We start from the raw sequence: 12948 nt of genomic DNA on the forward strand, positions 1-12948 counted from the left end.
CACTCATCTCCATACAAGTAGGAAAAAGAGGCTACAATTTGCAAGAGCTCACCAAAATTGGACAGTTGAAGACTGGAAAAATGTTGCTGGTGATGAGTCTTGATTTCTGTTGAGACATTCAGATGGTAGAGTCAGAATTGGCGTAAACAGAATGAGAACATGGATCCATCATGCCTTGTTACCACTGTGCAGGCTGTGGTGGTGGGTGTAATGTGTGGGGGATGTTTTCTTGGCACCTTTAGGCCCCTTAGTGCCAATTGGGCATGGTTTAAATGCCACGGCCTACCTGAGCATTGTTTCTGACCATGTCCATCCCTTATGGCCACCATGTATCCATCCTCTGATGGCTACTTCCAGCAGGATAATGCACCATGTCACAAAGCTCGAATCATTTCAAATTGGTTTCTTGAACATGACAATGAGTTCATGTACTAAAATGGCCCCCACAGTCACCAGATTCCAACCAAGCATCTTTGGGATGTGGTGGAACGGGAGCTTTGTGCCTGGATGTGCATCCACACAATCTCCATCAACTGCAAGATGCTATCAGAATCAGAATCAGTCAGAATCAGAAATACTTTATTGATCCCCGAAGGGAAACTCTGTGTTACAGTTGCTCAGATATGAGAAATATAAGAAATATAATAAAGAAATAAAGAAATCTAAGGAGTCTCTATATTACATAGTAAAGGTATATTATGATACAGTATTACATAATAACATAATTAAGGTGTTGCAATGGTGAAAAGATAATAATAATAATAATGGTAGCAGTGAGTATGCAACATTATAAGCCAGTGTTATTGCACAAAACAGATAATATTGTCCAGGTTCAACCCCTCTAGTGTCTGTGTGTCAGACACTCAGAGGGAGGAGTTATAAAGTTGATGGCCACAGGCAGGAATGACTTCCTGTGGCGCTCTGTGGTGCATTTTGGGAGAATGAGTCATCACTGAAAGTGCTCCTGTGATTGAGCAGCAAGCCATGGAGTGGGTTGTGAGACATTGTCCAAGATGGCATGTAGTTTGGACAGCATCCTCCATCTGACACACCCGACAGAGAGGCCAGATCCCCCCCCAACGTCACTGGCCTTGCGAATCAGTTTATTGAGTCTGTTGGCGTCCGCTACCCTCAGCCTGCTGCCCAGGCATGCAACAGCAAAGAGGATGGCACTGGCCACAGAATCATAGAACATCTCAACATCTTCCGCAAATGTTGAAGGACCTCAGCCTCCTCAGAAAGTAGAGACGGCTTTGGCCCTTCCTGTAGAGGGCTTGAGTGTCTGGCCAGTCCAGTTTATTGTCCTCCACAATGTCCCACTGACCCCCTGGATGGAACAGGGCTCACTGCGCCTTGGCTCTCCTTAGATCCACCACCAGCTCCTTGGTCTTTGTCACGTTGAGCTGTAGATGGTTCAGCTCACTCCATGTGACAAAGTCCCCCACCACAGCTCTGTACTCAGCCTCGTCCCCCTCGCTGATACATCCACACAGCAGAGTCGTCAGAAAACTAGACTCTGTGTGGTAGTTGAAGTCTGTGGTGTAGATGGTGAAGAGGAAGGGAGAGAGGACAGTCCCCTGCGGGGCCCCGGTGTTGCTGACCACTCTGTCTGACACACAGTGTTGCAGGTGCACATACTGTGGTCTGCCAGTCAGGTAGTCAACAATCCAGGACACGAGGGGGGGATCCACCTGCATCGCTGTCAGCTTCTCACCCAGCAGGGCCGGCCGGATAGTGTTGAAAGCACTGGAGAAGTCAAAAAACATGACCCTCACCATGCTCGCCGGCCTGTCCAGGTGGGCGTAGATGCGGTTGAGCAGGAAGATGATGGCGTCCTCAACTCCCAACCGGGGCTGGTAGAAGAACTGGAGGGGGTTCAGGAGAGGTCTGACCATGGGCCGCAGCTGTTCCAGAACCAGTCTCTCCAGGGTCTTCATAATGTGGGAGGTCAGTGCCACGGGTCTGTAGTCCTTGGAGTCACTGGGACGTGGCGTCTTTGGCACAGGAACGAGGCAAGATGTCTTCCACAGCATGGGGACCCTTTGGAGACTAAGGCTCAGGTTGAAGATATGGTGAAAGACTCCACATAGCTGGGAGGCACAGGCTTTTAGCACCCAAGGATGGATACCATCAGGGCCTGCAGCCTTATTAGAGTGGAATCTGGTCAGCTGTCTTCTCACTGGTCAGCAGTGAGGCACACAGAGGTCACAGTGTGGGAGGGGGAGGGGGAGTCAGGCTGGAGAGAGGTGTTAACCTGTGTGCTAGAGGAGGGGGAGTAGGGATCTCCCAGGAGGAGGGCAAGGGACAGTGAGGGGGGGAGGGGGAAGTAGAGGGGTTGGAGGTGAGACAGCATTTGTGTCAATGGGGGAGGGCAGGAGCACAAATCTGTTAAGAAACAGATTGAGTTCTGGCCTTGTCCAAGCTGCCTTCAACTCCTCTGCTGCCAGGTCTGAAGCCAGTGATGGTCTCATACCGCTCAGCGGAGTTGAGCGGGATCCTATCAATATGGGCCAACATTTCTAAAGAATGCTTTCAGGACCTTGTTGAATCAATGCCACGTAGAATAAGGCAGTTCTGAAGGCAAAAAGGGGTCAAAAACAGTATTAGTATGGTGTTCCTTATAATCCTATAGGGGAGTGTACAATACTGTGCAAAAGTTTAGGCAGGTGTAAAAAAATGCTGATACTAAGAATGCTTTCAAAAATATAAATTATGATTTTATTTTTATCAATTTACAAAATGCAAAGTGAGCAACGAAATCTAAAATCACATCAATAGTTGGTGTTACTACCCTTTGCCTTCAACCCAGCATCAGTTCTTTTAGGTACACTTGCAAAAAGTCGGGCGACGTTGAGGATCGTAGACGCAGTGGTCGGCCAAGGAAAAGATGAAAAAAACATCAAGCTTATTTCCAATTTATTTGAAATCGGAAGATGTCCAGCAGTGACATCATCTCAGAACCGGCAGAAACCAGTGGGACCCAGGTACACCCATCTACCGTCTGGAGAGAGTCGGCCAGAGGTGATCTTCGGAAGAGCTGCAGCCAAAAAGCCAGACCTCGACTATGGTTTTGTGCATAGTTGTGACGCTTGTCCTTTTCTATGTAGGCGGCTTTTTGGCTGCAATATTAATCAATTTATTAATTCATGTTTTAATGCTCTAGTGGAATCTGAGAGTCGATATCGCTGGTGACTCGGTTCACTCAGTTCAGTTCAGTTCATGACAGAAAGTGCAAATAACTTTAGTCTTATGGAGAGGCTTCTTCTGAAGGGCTTGAAACCAACTTGCCATTCATAGGCGCAGATTTCAGGGGGGGATGCAGGGATATGTTCCCCCCAATATTTAGAAGCGGTAGATTTGTCCCCTCAACAAAATAATTGGTTTTGGGAGATGACAGGTTGACAGGTTTTTTAAGACATTTTTATTTTTATTGGTTTAAGAAGTTTCTTACTGAGCAGGTTTGTATGAGACCATTTTGTATAGGCCTAATACTACAGAAAAATTTTTGCCATCTACAACGTGAGACAGGTGCGTGGTGGGGGACAAGCAGGTCAAAAAAATACCTTCAGGCAAAATCTATCTATAGGCCTAACAGAAAATGTTCTGTATTTTACTTAGTAGCTAAACACACACATCATTTTCCGTTTTTTAATTAGGGGCATTGTCCGGGTAATGAGCTGGCAGAACTGTTATTTACAATTTCTTTCTTAGAGTGTAGGAAATTATAGTTTGTCACTGAAACTTTTCTAGGGGACGACCCCCAGAGCCCGGGGTTATATGTTTCCATTTCTGCTCAAGGAGATTGTTTTCTGTCAGCCATCCACTCGTTCATGGATGTATTATAAGACCGTAAGACCGCTCCCGTTCCGCCGTCTCATCTCGCTGCAGGCAGAACCCAAACTTATTGATTTCGTGTAATACCTAACCCTTAAAATATCTATCTTATACTAACCATGACAAACATGAGTTTGCAAGCCTATGATAAAGACGCTTTTTCCCACACCACTGCTTGTGCTAATGGTAAATTGAAGACCTCATTTGCCATCAATCCTACAGGCTCATAAAAGCTACTAAAAGGTGCTCTGAATTTTAGTAATTCATTTATTATCTCCTCTGTCCTTTTGTTCGTTGTGTTTGCTTGGAGGCAGTTAACCTAAGCCGTTCTTTTGCAGAATTTATTTTTCTGCTGCAGCATTGTCAAGTCAGTTGTGTTAATAAAGCCCAGTATCACAAATCACAGATTTCCCTCAAGGGGCTGAACGCTCAGGTGGATTTTTTATGTTGCTGCAGTTAAAGAAGAAAAATATGGTTTTAGTGCATGCAAGCTCTGCCAACATTGGCTGATTATGCATGTGCAGCGTAGCTGTCCATTGGTGGTTCAGTCAGTGAGTGCTGTGTAATAGGTTAATTCTTACATGATGATTCATATGATAATCTGGTCCTGCTTGATTTGTACATGGGGTTTTGATTACATTATGCAAATAATCTATGGTGATTTACATAAACATGTCCAGTGTCTTCTTTTTGAATTAAAACTGTTTCAGTTAGAAATAGAATCTTCGTCACAATGAACTTGTGGTTTAAATTTAAGCGATCAGGTGTTATTTAATTAATTTAATGAAGTTGTTTATTAACCTTGCCCCTTATTGCAGCAGCACCAGCATCAGTGTTAAAAGAAGAAAGAAAATGGTAGCATGAGCAGAAATAGCTCCCAATATAAAGATCACCATAATTAATATGCAACTCCAACAAAAAAAAATAGGAAAAGATATTAACTCTCAGCAAGGCAGACTCTGAAAAAGAAAGTGACATCTTTGGGCTATAAATAGAGTGAACATCTGCATTGCCTTTCAAAGATGAAAATCATTTCAAGATGAGAACGGACAAGGAGAATGACTATGGCCTTTTTCAGTCGGAATAGGATGTGTCCTTACCATTTTATGGCTGAAGTTCATATTTTTGTAACTTTGAATAATATCGCAACAATATGGTGGGCGGTGCCTACAAGGAGTTGGAAGTTGGCGGCCAGATAGCTCAGTTGGTAGAGCAGCCGTCGGTATGTAGAGGTTTACTGAGTTGGAAGTTACAGCAAATCCATTCACATTGAATTAAATAAAAAGATCTAAACATGCTCATCTCCAAATCTCTTTGGTAGTAAGTTAAAGACCTTAAACTACTGCATCTAATTTGCTAGGGTAGTTGTCTGCAGTAGCTGAAAATATGTGGACCATTTCTATTTTTGTACACCGGTTTTGTTCTTTTGGTTTTTTCAGATTTGTGTGAAACATTGTTACAATCATCTGATTTCCTGTAAACTTAGGCACTGTGTTATTGTCATTGAATTTAAATATAGTGTAATGTATACACGGGAGAATATATTGGAGGCACGTTTGCAAGTCTCCCATCTCATTGGCTATCGCTGTGAGCATCCAGGGACTTCTGTCGCCGTCAGCAGAATTCGCTCATAGCGCGTCCTCATAGGGATTGAATTTAATCGCTCCGCTCCTCCGTTATTTCAGTGCCCGTCTCAACTTTAACACAGTGGGCTTCACTATTTTTTCATGAGAGCCACATTGATAAGACAAAGTCAATAGGAGAGCCACTTTACCTCAAAGTATCAAAAGTTACATCCAGCTTGTCTGCTAACAAGCTGTCACCCGAACATACAATATGCAATTCTTTCAACAGTTTCATGTATCTATCCATCAGAGCACATTTGTCATTAGAACGGATAAAACACCAATAATGGCAAGCGCCAGTGAGTCAGTGGCATGAACGGAAGGGCAGAGCAAGTTTAAATATCCTTTCTACTCTATATTTCTATTCTTGTAATGCCACTATTTGGGTATTTTTTTTAAAATATAAATATTTGTTATAGGGCAGACTTGGGGTATGTTGTGCCCTGCTTGTTTTAATGTTTTAATGGATATCTGCATTGACTGCATGATCATATCAACGTATTATTTACTGCCATGCAAGCCACAAATGAACGCTTGGCGAGCCAACACTGCTGTAACGCCTCCTAACTCAAAAGTTAAGGAGCCAAAGGTAGTTTAATTTGAAAGAACACTTGGTAATGGCTTTACTACTTAGACTTTAAATGAGCAACAGGTTACTGGCATTTTTTTTCAAGGAATCAACAGTTTTCTAGAAAATGTAACACCTCCCATTAATAATAAATAACAGAAAACAGTAGAGTTTGTTCATCTCACACCTGTTTTCCACTGCCAGTGTGTCATTTTTTATCCATTAAAAAAAGATCAAATCTTGGAGTGATTATAGCACATGTCATAAAACATGTCATAAACGAAGTCCAGTATTGAATTCCAGCCTTGGGACCTGTGTGCATGGTATCATGGTGGCCCAATGGTTAGCACTGTGGCCTCACGTCTGGGTTTGAATCCAGGTCGTTCTGGGCCTTTCGTGTGGAGATTGTATGTTCTCCCCATGTTTGCGTTTCCTCCGGTTTCCCCACCATCAAAAAACATGTACTAGGTTCTCCAGCCAGTGCCATGTCAAGGCTCTGGCTCAGCTCTAGAGGGGTTAAAGGTTACATGATGCCAATGACAGGCGACCAAATGTATCAGACTGTTACCTTGAATAAATAACAGAGTTCTCAAGGTTTCAACAATGTGAACATGAAAAATGAAAACATTGCGACAATGTATAGAAAGCACAAAACTCACAAAAATATATAAACATCTAGTCATTTTTAAGGCATTTCAATGTAGAAATGTAACACAGTATACCTTTAATCCTTTTATCAGGATGCAAGTGGAGATATGAAATGTAACTGATCATTTTTAGCCTCTCTGTCTCTCCTGACACCAGAGAATTGCCGGGATGCTCTGGATAAAATTATTTACATAGGAGTACGGCTTGTGGTACAGTGCTGGAATAGAAAAATAGCTGATGGCAGTGAGTGACCCAGTCAGACTAAGGCTTCTGAGAGATTCCAAGAGTACAAAACATGCTCAATTTTTAATCCCTTCAAGTAGCAAGGAGGAGGACAACGAGTAGCCACAGAGAAGGGAGGGAGGGTACTGAGCTGCTTTGGGCAGTCGGCCTAGGTGTTAAACCTCCCTCAACTCACACACACACACACACACACACACACACACACACACACACTCTATACAATTTTCCCTGGCTTGTTCCCGAGTGCGCCCTCATCTCTCAAGGTGTTTATGTTTCAATCAAGAGAGCCAGAGCAGCGTGACCACAGCCTTCTGCGTGACCAGCAGAGCTCCAGCTGCAGCCACCACCCTTCACCGCTTTAGGAATCAGCCATAAAAAAAGCCACCTCGCCTTACAAACCTAGACTCTGAAGCCAGCTATTGGCTTTGTGGGGAGGACTTCAAAGTAATCCATCACTGTCCCCCATGGCGAGAGCGTAAGAAGGGCTCTGTCCGTTTGTCCCTTTTTGTTTGAACATCTGTCAAATGCGATGTTACTAACACAATTTGACAAACATGGGCAGAAAGCTTAATATCATGTGTCCAGTGGTATTCCAGAAAAATTAGATCAACATATTGGGTCATTATTGGTTATATTGAATCAAATGTCTGACCACCTAAGAATCATTGTAGGTTCACTGTCAGTATAATAAAGGATCTACTTTAAAATAATAAATGCTAAATGCCTAATTGGTAAAGAAATGCCTCATCTATATCAGCTTCTCTAAAACTATACACTAATTAGATACATTCATTCTCCAGTTATGTTTTCTTCTGTGGCAGGCTCTGCACATCCTCAGAGTGCATGTACAAAGAGAATTCTGCAAACCAGTGTCAGGAAACGAAACCCCAGCCCCAGTCAAGCTATTTCTAGCCACTTGTTTTCCATGGCAATGTTGATGAGCTAGTTGGTTAGTACAGGGGGTGGCTTGGGGAGGGGGGACCTTTGCAGTTGCCAAGTCAGTTTCTGGCATTTTAACAATTCATAAAAATGGTGAAATCAATCTGAGCTTAGGAGATTTAATAAATTCTCTCGGCCTCTGTGTGAGATGAGCGGAGAGGAGAGAGAGAGAGAGAGAGAGAGGGGCAACAATGAGGTGGAAAAATAGACAGCGTCAGGGGTATGCTCATATTGGCTGACACAAGGGAAAAGCAGCTTTAAAGCATTTAGTTTAATTCATTCAGGAGTGACATAATTGATTTTAATGAGAGTTTATAGAGTAAGTGGCGGTGTTGCTAAATCATTTGCGAGTCTGCTGACGGGTACTTGTGAGGCTCGCACCGGGAGAAGCAGAGAGCCACACATGCCTCTGCTGCCAGAACTCCTCCAGCAAGCCTCTACTCATCTTCACTCACTTCCGTGCACAACCGAATACATTTGGCTGCTTTTTTAATTAAGAGCATATTTAATTCATGAAATACTTTGTGTAGATTTGACACCTCATTGACTGAAAACTTCAACTGGAATATCGTTTTGTCACTTTATCATAAACTGAGGCTATGCCAGCCAAATCCCAGCCATCTGGGTGACAATACAAGGTTACTTCTACTACCCAACAAAACCCGCTGACTTCTCCTGTTCCAAATATCAATGCTGGACTGACAGGGTGTCACATTGCATTATGAGATCCCCATGGCCTGTGTAGTTTTAGCAGAGATAATGGATGGCAGTGTGAACATTACAATGCCTCAGCACTGAGAGAAAGACGGGTGCCAAAAGCTAGCAGTCACGCTGACGTCTTTCCCACCAAACACACAAAGTCATGTTGAACAAAGTAGGCTCGTGATGACCCGAGTAAGAGACTGTCCTCCTCCGAAAAAACAGCATTGGTCATGATTACAAACACTTCAAGCTGTAAATTGTTACATGTTCTGACAATAAGTAGATCACCTTGACACTTTATTTGCTGACATCAAACTGGTCTTCAGTCAACTTTTATGACATCTTAATGACATGTCTAAATGGTTTAACATTACTGGGGGAACTATTACTAGGTAATTATTCATGCCACAATTATAGAGCATTTGGCATAGTAGTCAAACTTTATGACATTTTTAGTCTAAATTGTTTGACTTACTTGAGGTCAAGGAAAATATCATGGCGTGAATTTATTAATATTAATGACAGTTTAATGTAATGCTAACATCTAAATGGTTTATTTAAGTTTGATAATAGGCCTGCCATGACATATTATGACAGGCTAGGTTGTCTAGGTTAATGTTGAGTTGTCATGACACAGGAACTGCTGTCCTGGTTAACATGAAGTGCACGACATCATGTCAACACAAACATCTCAATACAATGCTAACTTTGAATTAAGTGTCATATTTACCAAATGACACCAATGACAACAGTCATAAACTTTCCTAAAGACTCCTTCATGTCTGTTACTATTATGGTTATGCCGGTGTCATGTCAGATATATGTATACTCCTCAAATATAATGTTAATTGAATGACATTTTATATCCAAAAGGTCAAAAGTCAACTTGACATTGACATTCAATGTAATGGGGAAAAATGCTTTTTGGCCATATTTTTATCTATTCATATTTATTTTTTAACCTTATTTATCCAGGTAAGTCGATTGAGAAACATATTCTCATTTGCAACGACGACCCTGTCAAATTCAAACGTTCATCTCTGAACGCTGCCCGGTACATCCACTGTCTGATCTGCGGCCAAGAGCAGCTCCACTGGAGCGGTTGAAACTGTGGTGATCGTATAAATCTCTGTTTGAAACATCCCAATTTGCCAAAAAATACACTAATATCTTTTACAATTGCGTCAAAGTCTTCACCACACACAGTAGTAGGTCTGGATAAACAGTGGTGGAGTCAGCACCGCCGTAATTCCAGTCTACACTGGCTTTATGATGCCATCGGCTAGATAAAAGCCATGGCAAATCCGGCCAATACAATGAGATGCATCTATCAGTCAATGAAGACATGCTGTTTGTTGAAACATTAGAGGGGAGGGAACTTTTTTTGTTTTCTCCTGGACAACAAATCCTAGTTTAGACCAAAACCAACAATGGACTTATCCTCTTTCACTGGTAGAGTGTATCCAAACCTCTGACTGCTCATTTGTCATCCAAAAACAATCAATCAATGAAATTGTCCCCATGAATACACTTTTACTCCTTTTAAAGTAACATTAGCTCAAAGCTACAGTACCAAGCTGTAAGGAGCAAGGATATGTGAGACCTATTTTTAACGATTAAGATCTTTCTGTATTGGCTTGGGCTAAAAAACAAAATAAATAACAATGGAAGTTGGAAAGTATGAGAGAATGCAGGATTGCATGTGGATATCTTGAGAGATGAACCTGCTGATTTTGGTGATCTCTATGTTACGTGTGGTCCTTACACCAACATCTTATTCGCACACAACATACTGACGCAGACACTCAGCTGATTAATTCTAAACCAGTGTAGATGGTTAGTTCTATCCATGACGCAGTCAAAGGGGTCACTGCTGTGACACCCATAACTGAAAAATGATACTGCAAACCCCAACACACACACTACAGCCTCCAGGTGATACCCACACTGCAATAAATTCCCCCTCCCTTTGCTTTACCACTCTTCTAACACAGATTATTAATACCTCACACTCCCGTGGGCATTCACTAAAACCAGTCTGAATTTGTAGAAGGAAGCTTATGACTGTGATTGATTACACATCTGACATCTCCCATGCATCTGTATCCAGTACACAAACCACATACACACACACAAACACACACAAATTCACACATGTAGAATAGCCACTGGAGGGTCTTCACACGCTCATTACAGCCAAACTGGCGTCTTAAGCTGCAACTTCCGATGCTCAATCAGGGCTCAAATGGGGGAAATGACAGGTTTGGAGGGATTTTTTTCGCGGACAATGCTTTCCCAAGCACTTAGGGCACAATTTCCATGCAACAACTGTGGAGAGCTGTTGATTGCTTTTCAATCAAGCGAGACAAACACTAATTCGATTTTTATTTTTTGAGGAAACTGCAAAATTATAGGCTTCTTTCATGAAGGTGGATGACTGGCACTTCTGCTTAGCTTCAGCGACACTCCTCAGTTGGACTTTTACGGAGACTCTATATATATTATATTATATATATCTATCTTTATATATTCAGAGAGAGAAGAGAGGGAGAGAGAAGAGCAAGAGGGGAGGGAGACAATTCTTGCAGCACACACTGTCAGACTGGGAAAGGGTCTGCACATAGCGAGCTTGAGAGCCTTTGTATTCTGTTTATTAATTTCCTGTGGCGTCTTTGTTGTGTATAACCACCAGACATTATGACACCATATTTTAATGGTGAGGAAAAAAGGCTTGCTGCTGTCACTTCAACTCCCTGCTCCTGGTACCCCGTGTCTTCATTTACTGAGGCGCTTTTACAGTACACTATAGTCTTTCCCAACAGAGCTTACCCCATTCTGTGGCATTTGTGCATCTGTCAAGGATATGTGCAGGTTGGTCCAAAAATGCAAAAGGTTTAGAAGAGAAGGCAGCGTGAAGGTCTTGAAGGTTTATAAAGGTGGGTGGTAAGATATAAAAACTAACTTTGGTCATATGCTGAAACTGACCCTATGTCCAGTAGAACTAAGAAGCAGGTGAATTAAAAAGAAATCTGGCTCTAGAGCCTGTAGTGCGATTTGCAAAATCCAACGCTCCTGTGCCAAATGCACCAATCAGGACCGGGGGCAATTATGAATCAATCAGTGCTCAATATATGTCCCTCCCCTCACAAAAAAAAATAGGAATAACAAAATACTAAGTAGAATTACACAGATGCAGGAAGTCTCCGGAAACGACATAGGAAAAAACAACGGACAAAGAGAACACAGAGTAAATACAGGAAATGAGGGTAGTAAAAGGGACAGGTGAAAAGAGAGCTGATGAACAGGTGACACACAACGGGCAGGGAAGACAATCCACAAGGTAGGAAGTAAAATAAGTCATAACAGGAGAGAAACAGAAGCGTGTTCAAAACATCCCTACAGGGATATGTTTGTTTGAGTGGTGGTGGTGCCATATTTCCACATTTGGTTGGATACTGAATTGGTGACACTAATCTTGGGTGCCACCTTGAAACTGTGGTGATTGTATAGATAATGTGTGTGAAACATTCATATTTTACCAAAAAATACACTTAATATTGTTTAACAATTGCTTCAAAGTCTTCCTACATTTATTATGAGTTGGCAAGGACATGGGTGTAAACTGCAACTTGACCTGGTTGGTGGAGGCGTACAACGCAGTAATTCCAGTCTACGCTGGCTTTAATGATGCCATTGTAGACATGAGCAATGTGAGAACCTGCCAATACAATGAGATGCATCTATCAGTTAATGAAGACAGATGTTATTTGATCATTGGGGGGAGTCAATACTTTGTTTTTCTACTTAAACAACAAATCCCATGTGCAAACCCAACTAACAAGGCAGTATGTACTATTACTGGTACGTGGGTGTACCGAAACATGGATATCATTTTTGCTCAATTGTCATCCAAAACCCTTAAGAACACGTCAATGAAAACTAGTCCCCATGAAATGCACTCTTTAAAGTTACTTGCTCAAGGTACTAGTACCCAGCTGCCCTGCTCCGTCACATAAATAAACTGGCGAATCTACGACGTACAGTGTGTTTTCAGTGAGGGGCCAAAGTGCGGTTTGGACGTTCCTATATAGTCACCATTAATAAACACTATATAGGGACTTAGGAGTGAGTGGGGGAATGATTCCAACATAGCTAGAGACTACAAAAACAGGAAATGAAGGATGGAAAAAACATACAGAAGAATGGTAGGAAAAACAAACCACAACAATACTACAAAACAGGAAATGTGAACAAATGACAAGGAAAAATGGACAAAACAGGGAAAACCAAACTGAAAACCTATCCATGACAGCATCGACCAGTACAGACTTATCAATCCTCGTGTGACCGCTGTACAAGCCCACCCCGAAGGGTCAAAGGTGGGACTTT

General features: G+C 42.2%; 1 protein-coding gene across 4 annotated transcripts in view; it reads right to left on the reverse strand.

The window, feature by feature from the left end:
* Positions 1 to 12948, reverse strand: part of grik2 (glutamate receptor, ionotropic, kainate 2) — a 337350-nt gene that overhangs the window by 165343 nt on the left and 159059 nt on the right. The gene's annotated exons all lie outside the window — the stretch shown is intronic.

This window comes from Etheostoma spectabile, chromosome 6 (genome assembly GCF_008692095.1).
Source record: "Etheostoma spectabile isolate EspeVRDwgs_2016 chromosome 6, UIUC_Espe_1.0, whole genome shotgun sequence".
Classification (NCBI taxonomy): Eukaryota; Metazoa; Chordata; class Actinopteri; order Perciformes; family Percidae; genus Etheostoma; species Etheostoma spectabile.